General features: G+C 46.4%; 1 protein-coding gene across 5 annotated transcripts in view; it reads right to left on the minus strand.

The window, feature by feature from the left end:
* The window catches only part of DROSHA (drosha ribonuclease III), a 3,547,421-nt gene that overhangs the window by 595,933 nt on the left and 2,936,753 nt on the right, over window positions 1-14,735 (minus strand). The window lies entirely within an intron of this gene.

Consider the following 14,735-nt stretch of genomic DNA (forward strand, 5'->3'; position numbering starts at 1 on the left):
GATGAGTGTCCGGAACCCTGTAGTACCTATCTGGCTTAGCAGGAGCCGGAGGTAAAGTATCAGGAGTAGTGCAAGCATCATTAAATGCATCATCAACAACAGATAGAACTGGAGGAATAGCTAAAGGCCTATGCTGTGGTAAGTGTAGAAAGGTCCTAAGCCTTTTTCTAGAGTCTGAGAAATCTTGGCCCTGCCACTGAAATTGTTCCCTCATAGCATGCAAGGTTTCCCCAAAGGAAAATTCCTCAGGAGGAGAGGCTGAAGGGATGGACTCCTCAGCATCAGAGTCTTCGTAAGGAGAATAAGAAGCCTCAGGAGGGTCTGTATGTTCTGAATCATCAGAAGAATCATCTGTGGCTACTGGCTCAGGGGCTCTGCTCTAGGCCTCTTTTCTGGAGGAGGGAGAGGCCCTGTCTGGATGAGGCTGGGATCCACGAATTAAAGTTATGAGATCCTGTGCCAAAGAAAGCATATGGGAGCTGGTGCTGGGCCTGTGAGGGGGGCTTGGCAGGCACAGGTTTGGAAGTTTTGGCTGCTTTAGCCCTGGCAAAGGCCTTAATAGACATAGCTGGAGGAGGCCTAGCAGCTTCACGTGCAGGGTAGAGATATCTAGTGGAATGGTGTCTGATAAATCCTGTGAAATCGCAACAGAAGGCTGGATTTCAGAAGCCGTTTCTACCAGGATAGAAGAGGCCTCGGTAGGAGGCAAGTTATCGGCTGAAGAAAGAACCGCTTGCTCGGTTTCGCCGAAACCGAGACACTCGTGGATTGCTTAACCGCGGTTTCAGCCGAAACCGGATCATGTGTCGGTCCTTTCTTTGCACTTTTGGTTATTTGCGTAGTCGGAGGATCCGACGGCATAATGTAGGCAAAATCGGAGCCGAAAATCTGTTCAGCAAAGTCCGAGCGACGTCTAAGCGTCCGTCGGTTAAAAGAAGCACAAGCTAGACAAGCTGCTACGTCGTGGTCTGGGCCTAAACAATGTATGCAATAGGAGTGGAAGTCTTTATGAGGTATTTGTTTCCCACAGGATAAACAGTTATTAACTTTCTCTGACATCGGCTGAGGCAAGAAAAAGTCCCCAATGGGGTACTTAGCTTTATAGAAGTCTTCGAAATAGTATTCGGTAGTAGTAATCTCTGGATCTGACCGACCGGCACTTGCGAACAGCTTCTGCTTCGGGCGCCACACAGCAAGAAAGACTGAGGAAAATGGCGTCGGCTGATGCCTTTATACCCGAAGAACTGCCGCAATGACGTCGGGTGAAGTGCGACACCAGCCGAAGCCAGACCCAGACTTTGGAATCCGGCCGTCTGAGGGGCTGCCTGACGACAGGACAACCCATTTGTAAGGACTGCAGATGCATCCTTGAAGGACATCAGGGAGGTTAATGGATTGATTAATGTTTGCTTCAGAAGCTACTTTAGGAAGAAAGGACGGGTTGGTCCTGAGGTAAACACGGTCCGGATGAAAGACCAAGTAAGGAGGTTTAGCTGATAATGCTTGGAGCTCTGAAACTCTCTTGGCCGATGTAATGGCTACTAAAAAGGCAGTCTTGAAAGACAAGAATTTGAGATCTACCGTAGCCGCTGGTTCGAAGGGGGGGGGGGCGGTCAAGGCCTGGAGAACTAAGGAAAGGTCCCAGGGAGGAACCGCTTGTTTTACAGGGGGCCTGAGAAGGAAAGTACCTTTAAGGAAAATTTTACACAACTTGGCTGACATGAGTGGACTGGAGTCATGACCAATGTGATAATGTGAAATTGCCGCAAGTTGTACTTTGACTGTGGAACTGCTGGCACCATCGTTAAAAAGAGTGGTTAAGAAATCAAGCACTAAAGGGAGAGGAACTGTGAAGGGGTTCAGGCCTTGCCGCTCCGCCCACAAAGAAAACCGTTTCCACTTGCTGCGGTAGACTTTCCTAGTGGACGGTTTATGAGCTGCCACCAGGATCACCTTAACAGGGGACGAAATACCGGGAGTCCTGATCAAGAGTGGAACTGGAGCAGCCAAGCGGTCAGCTTCAGGTAGTCCAGGTTCGGAGGAGATAGGCAGGATGGATGAGATATCAGATCCGGAATGGGATCTAGAATCCAAGGAGGATTCACCGAGTGAGACCTTAGGAAGGGGAACCAGATCTGCAGAGGCCAAAACGGAGCAATGAGAATCATTCTGCAACCCACCCGAGAGGCTTTCTGAAGAACTTGGAGCATCAGAGGCAAGGGTGGATAAGCATACAGAAGACTGGGTGGCCAAGCATGCACCAGAGCGTCTCTTGGGGAACCTCCTGGAGGAGGTATCAGAGCGAAAAAACTGTCGCACTTGGTGTTTGAGGGAGAGGCAAAAAGATCGCATGAAGGAGTTCCCCACCGTGCGAATATGCGTTCCGCTACTTGAAAATTGAGAGACCACTCGTAAGGGGTCAGAATGGTGCGACTGAGCTTGTCCGCCAGGATGTTGGACCGACCCGGAATGTGCGTTGCTATTAGAAAGCGGTTGGTGGAGATTGCCCATTCCCAAACTCTCATGGCTTCTCGACAAAGAGGGTAAGACCTCGTTCCCCCTTGCTTGTTGATATACCAAACAACCGACCATGTTGTCCGATTGAATCGCAATTGTTCCCAAGGGAAGAAAGTCCTGAAGTGCTAGCAATGCTAAGAGCACTGCTCTCATCTCTAGAACGTTGATATGCAGTAAGGTCTCTGAATCGTTCCACGTGCCTTGGACGGTCCGCCATAAAATGCCCCCAACCCGAGGCGGGAGGCGTCCGTGGTCACCGTGGCGAGAGGGGGAGAAGCACAAAATGGGCGGCCTCCGTGGAGATCTGGGGAGTGAAGCCACCACAGGAGGGACTGCTTGCAAGCCTTGCTGATCGCAATGGGATGATGCATAGGAAGAGCAAGGTATGACCACTGTACTAAGAGAGTCCACTGGAGGATGCATATTGAGCCTGGCGAGAGGAAGAAGTGCTATAGCAGACGCCATGGACCCTAGAGCCCTCAGGACCAACTCCGCCGGAACAGAACTTGAGTGGAGAATGGCCCGCACCTGGAGCTGCAGATTTTGAACTCTGTCCACAGTGAGGAAGGCTTTTAAACTCCTTGTGTCTAACCTGGCCCCTATAAAATCTAAGAGCTGAGTGGGCGCTAGGTTGGATTTCTTTGTATTTATAGTAATGCCCAGATTGGGAGCAAGATGGAGAAAGGAGTCTCGCGCCAATAGTAGTAGATGCCTTGTTGGGGCGGTAAGGAGCCAGTCGTCCAGGTAGGGGAAGACCTGCACCCCCTGAAGCCTCAGGTGGGCCACTACCACTGCTAATACTTTGGTGAACACCCTGGGGGCTGTGGTGAGACCAAAGGGAAGGACCCGGAACTGGTAGTGACTGGCTCCCAGCCGAAGCGGAGAAACCTCCTGAGCGCCTGTCCATTAGGATGTGGTAGTGCATCTTTGAGGTCTATGGAACACATCCAGTGATTTTCTCCCAGAAGGGGGAGAATAGATTGCAGAGTGACCATTCGGAATTTTTCCTTGGGAACTGCCAGGTTCAAGAGAGAAAGGTCTAAAATTGGTCTTAGATCCCCCGTCTTTTTGGCACTAAAAGAACCTGGAGTAGAACCCTGATCCGATCTGGTCTGGGGGGACGGGCTGGATGGCTCTTTTCTTTAGCAGATGGCCAATTTCTGCCAAAGCGGCCTCCCGTTGACCGGGTGGAACGTCTGGGAGGGACTTCAATTTTGGTAAGTGACGAAAATGGATACGGTATCCTCTGGATATGATCTGGAGAACCCAGCGGTCTGATGTTATGGACTCCCATGCCGCTAGGTGCCCCGAAAAATGTCCCCCGACTGCCTCCAGAGTGGAGCAGTTGCTGCGCGGGCCGTTCAGAGAAGGGTTCTCTGGACCCGAAGTTCCTGGGAGCCCCTCTGCCTCTAGGGCGGCGTCCTCCCTGTCCTCCTCTGCCACGGAAGGACTGGTTGTCCGGAGCAGGCTGGGATTGCTGCGACTTCCAGAACCACATCTTCTTCTGACCCTTTTGGTTCCTAGAATAGGGCCTCTGGGGTGCAGAGAAGCGGATTCCGACGGCAGACAGCGTCTTCCCGTCCTTCGCTCTGGGTCAAAGTGTCGCGAACGGTTTTGCCAAAGAGGGCAGAACCATCAAAGGGGGCGTTCGCAAATGACGCTTTGAAGGGCTCTGAGAAATCGCAATGACGGAGCCAGGCCTGACGCCTAGTGACTAGACCTGACCCTGCGGCTCTAGCGGCGCCTTCCGTAGCATGGGAGAGTAGCCGCATAGAGGTATTGGTAACTGATCTAAGAGTGGCCATGCGGGTGGAGTGCAGCACTTTGTCCTCCTCCGACATGGACTCTGGGGAGATGCAGCGTATTCTTTAATGAGATCGCTGCATCCTAATAACGTGTGCCAGGTAGTTCAGCCCTTACCGAGAAGGTCGCTGAACTAAACATCCGCTTCCCCAAGCGGTCCATCATCCGAGACTCCTTGCTCGGGGGATGGACTGAGGGACTCTCCTGAGCAAGTTCCCTTTTGGTGGCCGCCGCCATCAACATGGCATCTACCGGAGGCCCCTTACTCCAATGGGCACGGTCAGACGGTGGACTGAGGATCCTGTCGGGCCTCTTAGGGATTGGCTCCACGGTGTCCGGTTCCTTCCACGCCCTGATGGTAATGAGGTCCACCAGGGGGTCGGCAGGAGGGGACACCCAAGAGGTAGACGGGCCCGCTTCAAATGCCTCCAAGAACACGGACTCGTCCGAGGAAGACTTGGGGGCAGACCACCCCCCCTTATGCGGAGCATTTCCATGATGTCTCCAAATGAGACATCCTCGGGGGGTGACCGTGGGGAGCCTTCCTTCCTCCAAATCCGTGTCTTCCGTGAGAGACTGGGAGTCAATGTGCCTCCTTTTGCGTATGCTTGCGAGGGACATCCTCTGGGGTCTGTCAGAGGACTCCTCGCAAGCAGCAACCTGTTCCAGGGGAACAGCTTGGGGCACAGAAGCAGGCTGTCCCAAGGGCCGGATGGTGGAAGCCTGACCCAGTGCAGAGGGAGCTCGACGGAGCCAAACAAGTGCCGGGGGTCCGGAGACCCTCAACAGGGCCCTCTCCACTACATCAAAGGCCGAAGGGGAGCCGACCTCGACCAAAGGATCCAACAATCGGCTCCCCCTCGGATCCGAAGAGTGGATCGGGCCGGCGCAGCTCGGATCCGGGACAGTGCGCTCCGACACAGACGGGCGCCGGAGCACTGATCCCCGGCTCGGCTGCTCGGCTCCAACTGCTCCGAACCCGGGTAACGGGTCGGAAAAGGAGCAATTGGCTTGAAAAAGGGGATCGAGTTCCCCCCCGGGGGGGGGGGGGGAGGCAAGAGCACTCCCATCTGCATCTGGGCCTGGATGAACCTTCTCATCATCCGGTCCAGATCAGCATCCGATAGGCTGTACATTGATCTCGACGAGGCTACCGAGGTAGGCCTTGAGTGCCTCCTCGATAGCCTCGACGGAGATCGGGTCTCCTCCTCCTCAGGTCCCGGTGAAAAACACACTGGAGACCGGAGCCGAGGAGGAGGAGATCCAGCCGACAAGGAGCCGGGGAGAAGCCGCTTGGCTGGCGGGCCGAAACAGAGGTCTCGCCCGCCGCTTATGGTGCTTCTCCTCCGGTCCTTTCTAGCATCCCTCTCCTCCAACCAGAAGCGGGAGGTTGAGTCCCAGGAGGAGGAGGGGAGCCGGAGAGGGAATAACCGTGGAGACGGTTACCCCGAAGGAGCGGAGGTCGGAGCGAGTCCGGCGGCAAAAGGCCCGCCAAAACAAGCTTGGCCCTCCGCTCCTTCAATGCCCTGGGGTTGGACCCTGCACAAATGGAACATCCAGATCTGTGGTGTTCGGACACCAGGCATCTAACACCGAGTGTGGCCATCAGCTGGGGAAAGCTTATGGCCACACTCGGAGCATTTAGAGAAAATAGCCTTGGGCTGCTCAGACATCCCAAGCTAACAAATAAAAGTTACTATAACTAAAGTAAAGTAACTAAAAACAAAAATCACTCACAGGCCCAACACACACACTACGCTACCAGCGAGGGGAGGGATATAAATTTAAGATTAAACTCTAAAAAAAAGTAATAATACAAGAGGGAAACCTACACTTTCACACAAATTAACCAAAAAATTTTTTTTAAATTTTACAATTTAAACACTGAATATATCACTTAGCTGGAGAGCTGGAAAAAACAATCTGGTCACCATGAGCGGCAAACGAGATCTGAGGTCATGAGGGTAGAGCAGGGCATTATGGGTGAGGGGAGGAGCTGAGAGCTTGGATCCATAGCTGGTAAACCATGCCGGTTCGGATCTGATATCGGATCCATAACCCACAGGTTGCAGACAAATGAATCTCCTACTTCAGATTCATTGTTTCCAGGCTGTGACAATGTTGACTCCATAGACTTTTTAAGTATCAATGAAGTTTCCTCATATGCAGTCTTGCATATGGAATTAGAAGAATGCCGGAGGCCATGAACTCAAGGCTTGCAGTATTTGTCTTGCAGATAGCAGGGTTTTTGTGGCCACTTGTTTGAAGTAAGTTACCAAATGAATTTGCTTTTCTGGGGTGAGGAAAGCTATTTGGGAAGTTGTATTCAAGCTTGCACCCAGGAATGTAATCTGTTGAGAGGGTACTAGTTGTGATTTCTTTTCGTTTATGGTGTACCCTAGACAAGTTAGAACCCTTTTTATAAACACCAGATGATTTATAAGCATGGCCTGGTTTTCTGCCTGAATTAGACAATCATCCAGGTATGGATATATTTGAATATTTCTTTGCCTGCAAAATGCAATAACTGGAGCTAGGCACTTTGTGAATACCCTGGGCGCAGTAGATAAGCCAAAGAGCAGTGCAGAGAACTGATAGTGCATGTAGCCTGCTTTGAAGCGTAGGTATCTTCTGCAAGATTCCCTGAATGGGATATGCAGGTAAGTTTCTTTTAAATCTAGAGTTGCCAACCAGGCATCTTTGCACAGGAAGTAACTGGTAAAGAGTCAGCATCCTGAATTTTAGAATATCTAGAAAGGTGTTTAGAGTAGACAGGTCCAGAATTGGACGCCAAGATTTGTCTTTTCTGGGTACCAGGAAAAGCCTGGAATAGAAACCTTGTCCCTTTTCCTCTTCTGGTACCGGATGAATAGCCCCCATGTTTAAGAGGGAAAGTACTTGTTTCTGAGCCTCTGCCCACTGATTTGGGGGCAGGTCCGGCCACCCGTTTGGTGTTGGCAACATGTGGAAATGAAATCTGTATCCTGGGACACTATATTTAAAACTCATTTGTCCTGGGTTATGAGTTTCCAGTTTTTTGCATGAAGAGCAATCTTTCCCCCCAAAGGGGCAACTGAAAGGTAAGTGCTTGGCAATTTTAAAGGAAAGTCATTGAGACTGTTTACCATAGGGGGGGTGTCTTGTTATTTTCAGATTTTGAAGTGAATGCCCCTCACTGCTTAGTTCTGAGAGTCCCTTGGGACTGAAACCTGGTGCTTTAGGTGTGTCTGGGTTTGGTTTGAGTGGATCTGGAAGGGGCTGGAAAGGACCAATTCTTACTAGGCCAGTGCCTACTAAATCTTGGAGGTTGCACTTGTAAGACATCTTTTACGGTTTGCATAGATTTAGCTTTATCTTCAATCTTTTTTAGAACTTCTTCAGCCTTATTGCCAAACAGGCAGTCCTGATTTAAAGGAGCATCCAACAATTTTGCTTTAACATGATCAGGCAGAGATTGCTCCTTAAGCCAAGCATGCCTTCTAAGCACAGACCCAGTAACCACAGCCCTGCAAGAGGCCTCTAAAGAATCAAAACCACATTGCACAGTATGTTTTCCAACTTGTTCAGCAGAATGCAATAAATCCTGTAAATCTTTATTTTCCACAGTCAGAAATCAACATCATTTTCTGTTTAAGCAGTCCCATAATATGCTGTTGATATTTTACCATATGAAATTGGCAGTTTAAAGCCCTGATTGCCAAGGTTGCAGAAGTATAAACCTTTTTACCCCATCTATCCAGCGCCCTGGAGTCTCTATCAGAAGGGGTAGAAGTTTTAGCAGTAGAAGCCTTGAGCCCCTGAGAAATGGTTTCTGGATCCGCAGCAGGATTTTTGAAAAGGAACTTATGGGACTCAGGAACCCTGTAGTATCTGTCATGTTTACTAGGAGCTGGAGGCGGGGAATCAGGAGCCATACTAGATTCTGAAAACACATCATCAACAATGTCTAGTACAGGAGGTATAGCCAAAGGCCTATGTTGAGGTAGAAGGAGGAAATCCCTAAGCCTCTTTTTTAGACTCAGAAAATTCCTGACTTTCCCAGTGGAAATGTTCCCTTAAGGTATGTAAAGTTTCCCAAAAAGAAAAATCCTCAGGGGGGGAAGCAGAGGGAATGGAATCCTCTGCATCAGAATCCTCATAAGTAGGCATGGACAAATACAAGTCATATGAAGAATTAGAAGAAACAGAGTCCTGATCAGAAGACTCATAGTCAAGGTCAGTCCTAGGCCTCTTAGAAGGGGGGGGGGGTTGACTACCCCTGATTAGAGTAATAAGATCTTCAACTATTTTGATCATTTGTTTTTTAGGTATAGGGGCCTGAACATGTGGCCTGGGCATCGGTTTTTAGACATAGATTGAGATTTGGGCCTTAGAATAGAAGATGGAGTCTGTTTAATATGCAAGTCTGTAGGCCTGAAAACACCCTCAGAAGCCGGTGCCTGCACAGCGGCTCCAGACCCTTCCAAGGTAGAGAAATCCGTGGGTTCCATAGGTGAAGCATCTTGCGGCATACCCGAATGGGTCTCAGTAGAGGCCTGCGAGTCAGAAGTAGCGGGTATCAGGGGCTGCGAAAGCGCCTCACTGAGTACCAGCGAACTGGCGACTGGCTTAGGAGAAGCGTTGTCTGCAGTTTTGGACCTCAGTGGCTTGTTTGTCTTTTTCTTTGTGTTTTTTCAGAATTCCGGTAGTCGGATAGCTAACTGATGTCATTTCTGGATAATTAAACCAAGAACCGAAATATTTAGAGGCGAAAATGTACCAATGATAGATAGTGCGCTGATAAAATAAAGCACAAAACCGACATCAAGGTACGTCATGTTCAGGGCCTAGGCAAGGAATACAGTACAAATGAAAATTTTTATGAGGTATTTGCTTCCCACAAGTAATGCAATTATTAACTTTTACTGACATCGTTAATGAGCAAGAAAAAGTTTCCCCAACGGGGTACTTAGTTTTAAGTTGAAGACTTCAGTTCTGAAACTCGAAAACGAAAATTTCAGGAGTCGGACGACTGGCACTTGTGAACTGCTTCTGCTTTGGGCACTGCATGGCAAGAAAGACTGATGTAATGGTGTCGGCTGCATGTTTTATACCCTTGACGAACTGACGTCATGGAAGAAGGGACTGCAACCGATGCAGGACCCAAGACTTTGTTAATCAGGCCGACTGAGGGTAACCTGCCAGCAGATTAGCCAAATGTAATGACTGCAACACTGAAACATGAAGAACATCATATTATCATGGAACTTATAAACAAAGACATTGGTAATCTGCAAACTCTGGACCCCACCCAGTTCGGGTTTGTAAAAGGCAGATCATGTCTCCTAAACCTGATAAGACTTCTTTGAAGCAGTCACCAAAGCCACAGACGAGGGTAAGGTGGTTCACACAGCCTATCTAGATCTCACCAAGACTTTTGACACCATCCCCCACTCTGGAATTATAGATAAACTCACTAAACTAGGTATAAATCCCTATGTCACAAGATGGGTTGCCAACTGGCTCACTGACCGAACCCACACTGTGAAAGTAGTAGACTCCCAAATCAAACTTCAGACCAGTGACAAGTGGAGTACCACAGGGTTCAGTCCTGGGTGCTCTCCTGTTTGGTATCTACTTTTCTGACGTACAGGCTAACACAGAATGTCTTTGGCTAATGAAGTTTGCAGATGACTGCAAACTAGGAGCCATAAGTGAAACTCTTAACGATGTGGACATCCTACAAAAGGGCCTCACTGAGACAGATGCCTGGTGTCAAAGTCATGGCCTCAAGCTCAATGCCAAAAAGTGCACTGTCATCCCCTTTGGTAAAAACTCTGTACCCATGAGCTACCACATAGGTGGTAGTCTACTTAACACCAAAAGTGCAATAAGAGACCTTGAAACACAGGTGGACAGTAGTCTCTCCTTTGATAATCACATTGCCACAGTAGTCAGGAAATCCTTCTACATGGCACACCTCATCACAAAAAGTTTCTCATCCAGGAAAAAAGAGGTCATTGTTCCCCCTCTACTCGTCACTCAGACCCATTATAGAGTACAATGCCCCTTTTGGTATGTACCTCACAAGACATCTACAACAACTGGAAAGGCTGCAGAAATACCTCACAGAGGTTTACCGGCCTGAAACAGATGCCCTACGCAGACCATCTCAAAAAACTCGAGCTTTACTCCCGTCGCATATCGGCTACTCAGAGGCGATCTCTGCCTAACATACAAAGCTATGTCAAACCCAGAGCTGTTGGACATGCTCCACTTAAAGAAATCCCAATCCCTCTGAGCTACATGCTCTAGGGACCTAAACCTTGTCACCACAATAAACAGAACATGCTGGAGGGATAATTTCCTGTCCCAGAGACTTCTCATATTCTGGAACAAACTACCTATCTATTATCAAACAAAGCTCCTCATTAGCCCTCTTCAAGAAAAATTTTGATGATTGGATGGGAAACAGGAAATTCACCCTGGGGATCACCTCTGTGGCTCTGCTCGACAGGGGCACAGGAGAATAATTTTCTTGGGTGGTGAAAGCAGGGGTACCTTCTTGGCTAGGCTTATAAAGGCCCTAGGGCCAATAGCCTAGTACCTACCTATGTGAGTATTTACTGAAAATGTAAACAAAATAGTAATAGTGGGCTGGACAGGGTTTGACCGGTTGTGGGTTGGGAGAATTGAGAGGGGTTGTCAAGTTACAATGTAGAAGAAATCCAGCTGAAAGAAAGAAGAAATGTAGGAAGTAGTTAGTGGGTGTGTGAAGGAGCACACAAGTATAGATCGTAAGCTGTTTCATAACTGGTGGAAATGTCGTGGATGGAGATTAGCTTAGGGTAAGTGTAGATTATGTGGGGTGGTGGGAACTGAGGGTAGGGAAATGGAACAACTAACCAACAAGATATTTGAATGGAATGCAGTTACTACAGCATAAACAGTCTTCCACCAAAAACAATCCCTGAGGTAGAATGTTTATGGATACAAAAGGTACTGACATAAGTCATAACATTTAATTTTATTGTTAAAGGCTTTATTTGCTTTCTCCGGAGAAATTTTGCACTGCTACAGTACAATAAGCTAAAATGTTAATTTAACTTCAACTTGAGCAGTATAAGGCATGTGGGTGTTGGTGTGGATGAGGGAACCCTTCCAGCAAATTTACATTACATTACAGAACACAATTATGCAGAAGTGAGGGAAAACATGATATTTCAGCAGTTTCATTTAACTCTTGGAAACTACCTTACATTGTTTTTCACTGAAGGTTTTTCTCCTTTTGTGCATTTATAACTGGAGTAAAATTCAGTTGTTCCCTTGACAGAGAGAGACTGTCTTACTTTTTGCAGCAGGAATAGTCAGGGATCCTATGTGCTCACTATAATTATTAAACAGCAAAGCAGCTGGAAGGACATCATTTCTACCTGAGGAAAAATTCTTTGAAGTCTGCCTGGTGTACAAAAATATTTCTGAAAACACTTCCAAGCAAAGATCCTAAACCTAATGGACTTTGTTGCATAAATGGGAGCTATACATATGTCCTCCCACTGTTCTTTTGTAAACATCTTTTCCACTCTCTCTTCCAAAACTTTTCTAAACTTCTCTGATTGATTCTTATAGTTACCATGCAATATTTTATAAGCCCTGTAACGGACACTCTACTCCAGGCCAGTAATTAAGAAGACTCAATCCTCACCACTGGTGAATGACAGGCACTAAAACAGAAATGGATTTACACAGTGTTTTTCAGATGCAGCTCTCCACATCAAGCACAGTTTCACCCAAGAGCACATAGGGAACACACTCCAGACCTGGGATTAGAGACTCTTGTCTCTCCAGATACAAAACAAGACTCACTTTGGAGCACTGTGTCAAAGTTCCAAGTAGCTGACACACCCACACCTGGGTATTTGATTTTCACATACACACTCCTGGGAAAGGCTGGCACAGATTTACTAGCTGTACCCCATCTGCCAGACTATGAGGTAAACACACTACCAACAGTCAGCCACTCCATAAAATCAATACTAATATAAATGGTAGAGTGTAACCGAAGCAGCAAGGCTTTTCAGAGTGGCCATAGTGTCACTAAAATAAGCACAAGTACTCTCAACACATTAAAAGTATTCTCTAAAATACCAGCCACAATGAAAGTTATACAAATATTTAATAATAAATATTAAAATAGAAAATGTGACAATACTAAATATCTAACTACAATAAACACCAGAGTTTCAATAACAAGAGAAATAAAATTAACACAGCTGGACAGATTCATACAGATGCAGAAAAAATGCTTACTTCCACAATGTAACGTGATGAGCTTCAAACTAAAACTAACTGAACTGAACTCAATCAACTAACTGGCTATGATAACTGTCAAAGATCTTTATATCAGGTTCCAGAAAAACAAAACAAAACAAACTGCTGGGAGAGTTCCAACCTCTCAGTGCTGGTTATGGAATGGCAGCACATCTGATTACCTGACTCTGGTACAATATACACTCACAGCTTTGCTAAGATCTGTTGCAGTATCTGAAAGCTATAGAAATTTTTCAAAAACTTCTACTCTTCCCTTCCAGAATTCTATGTTTAAACATAAACATTTAATCAGTTATAACACTGTTGATACATTTTAACACAAGCATCTGTACAAGTCAGTGTGACAGTTAATGACACAGACTTATTTACAAAACTCCATATAACTCTGTTGGCATATGTTACACATGCACTGCCCCATTCTCCTTGGCACATATGGCAACACCTTACATTGTCACATCTCCCCTCCCCTCTTTGAAGACCCAAGCTAGCTTTTCAAGTGACCCTGGAAAAATGTTGCTCGAGAGAAATGGGCCTGTCTGGGAACACATTAACCTATGGTTTACTATTAAAATCTGGAAAGTCGAACAAAAATGTAGTCAAACTGTTGAAAAATAACATTGTATCCATAATCTCTACCTGTCTATAATTCCGAACATCCTTTCTCCAATGTCCACATTCCACATTAAACGGAATAGCAGGAGGTGACGTCTTTGGATTTGTGTCCCTTATTTTCTCTGCCAACTGCTTTAAATATACAGGAAATAAAGGGGAAAGAGAATACCGCTGCCTGGTTCCTCCGTGCTTGTTATGGGCAGTCAGATTGAAGCGTACTTGGCAGTTCTTCACATGTGCACCTCTCCAAGGCAACCAAACACTGCTGTGAGGGTACTGGCTTGTAATCTGATGACTAAACACACAACTTAAAGAGTTTTAGCTTCTTAGGCACTGAAAAATGTCAGAACTTTGCAGCCACATACATTAAGATCAATATCAGAAATGTGTGTATTAGAAATGAACTGAGCTGTGCAGGGGATGAATACTTCCTCCTAATCCAGAATATGACCTCATAAAACTCACAGGCAGAAGACCACAACAGCAGCAACTAAAGATTTTATTTTCAGAAATTTGTCAAGCAGTAGAAGGAAAAAGACCAACAGTTAGAAGCCTGCAGAGGGCTTTGAAAGTCAGAGCTAAAATTACGCATACTGCACAGCATCTAACTCAGAAGGCCATTTCTCTGTAAAATATCCTCCCCATCAGGTTGACAAGGAACCAGGTAATTTTCTTAAAAGCAATTGTGAATAAAGGACTGCTCTGAATCTTACCCACTCCTCACTATTGACAGACATTTGAGTGGAAATTTAGAACACAGGATTAAGGCTATTAGCTGATGGACAGTTTTGCCCTCTAATCCATCTACATCACTTAAAAAGAGAATACCTCTGTATCAGCACTGAAAAGAAGCAATTGCACCTAGTGGAGTTAACACATAAGCAACATTTAAATAAATAATTAAACTGATGATGCAACAATACCAACAAAGGTATACCGATAAAATGAGGTACAATCCAGGATCTTTCAAGCTTCCTCCTAGTACAGGTACCTATGACAAGAAGGATCAGCATAGGAAAGATGGGTATAACTCTGAATGAAAATTTTAAGCAAAAACCTAGGCACAGTTTAACAACCACAGCAAATGAATGTCCATGTGATGAAATCCATGCTAGACAATCCAGTTCCTTCTCAAGACAGTAAGAGGGGTACAGATATGATAAATAATATGTTCTTGAAGATCAGATTTATCAGTATCTACATATCTAAAGTGCCTCATATGAATCAACCTTGTTTAGAATGCCATTTCTGTCAGTTTCAAGCAGTGACCTTCAAAGGGGAAGTAGGAAGAAGAGGAGATAAAGTCTTGTACAGCTGCTGTGTCACAACCTGTTCAGGATATCAATTCTACATCAATGTTATAATCCCTGATAAGTCTTGAATTTGGAACAAGCAGCGTCTCTGTAAATGCCCAATACCAACATCCCTTTCAAGGAGATGAAATTCTCCCCAATTCTGGTAAAATGAAATCTCACAGGGCTGGGGAGATTTAC

Source organism: Protopterus annectens, chromosome 3.part0 (genome assembly GCF_019279795.1).
Source record: "Protopterus annectens isolate FY-2018-M chromosome 3.part0, PAN1.0, whole genome shotgun sequence".
NCBI lineage: Eukaryota > Metazoa > Chordata > Ceratodontiformes > Protopteridae > Protopterus > Protopterus annectens.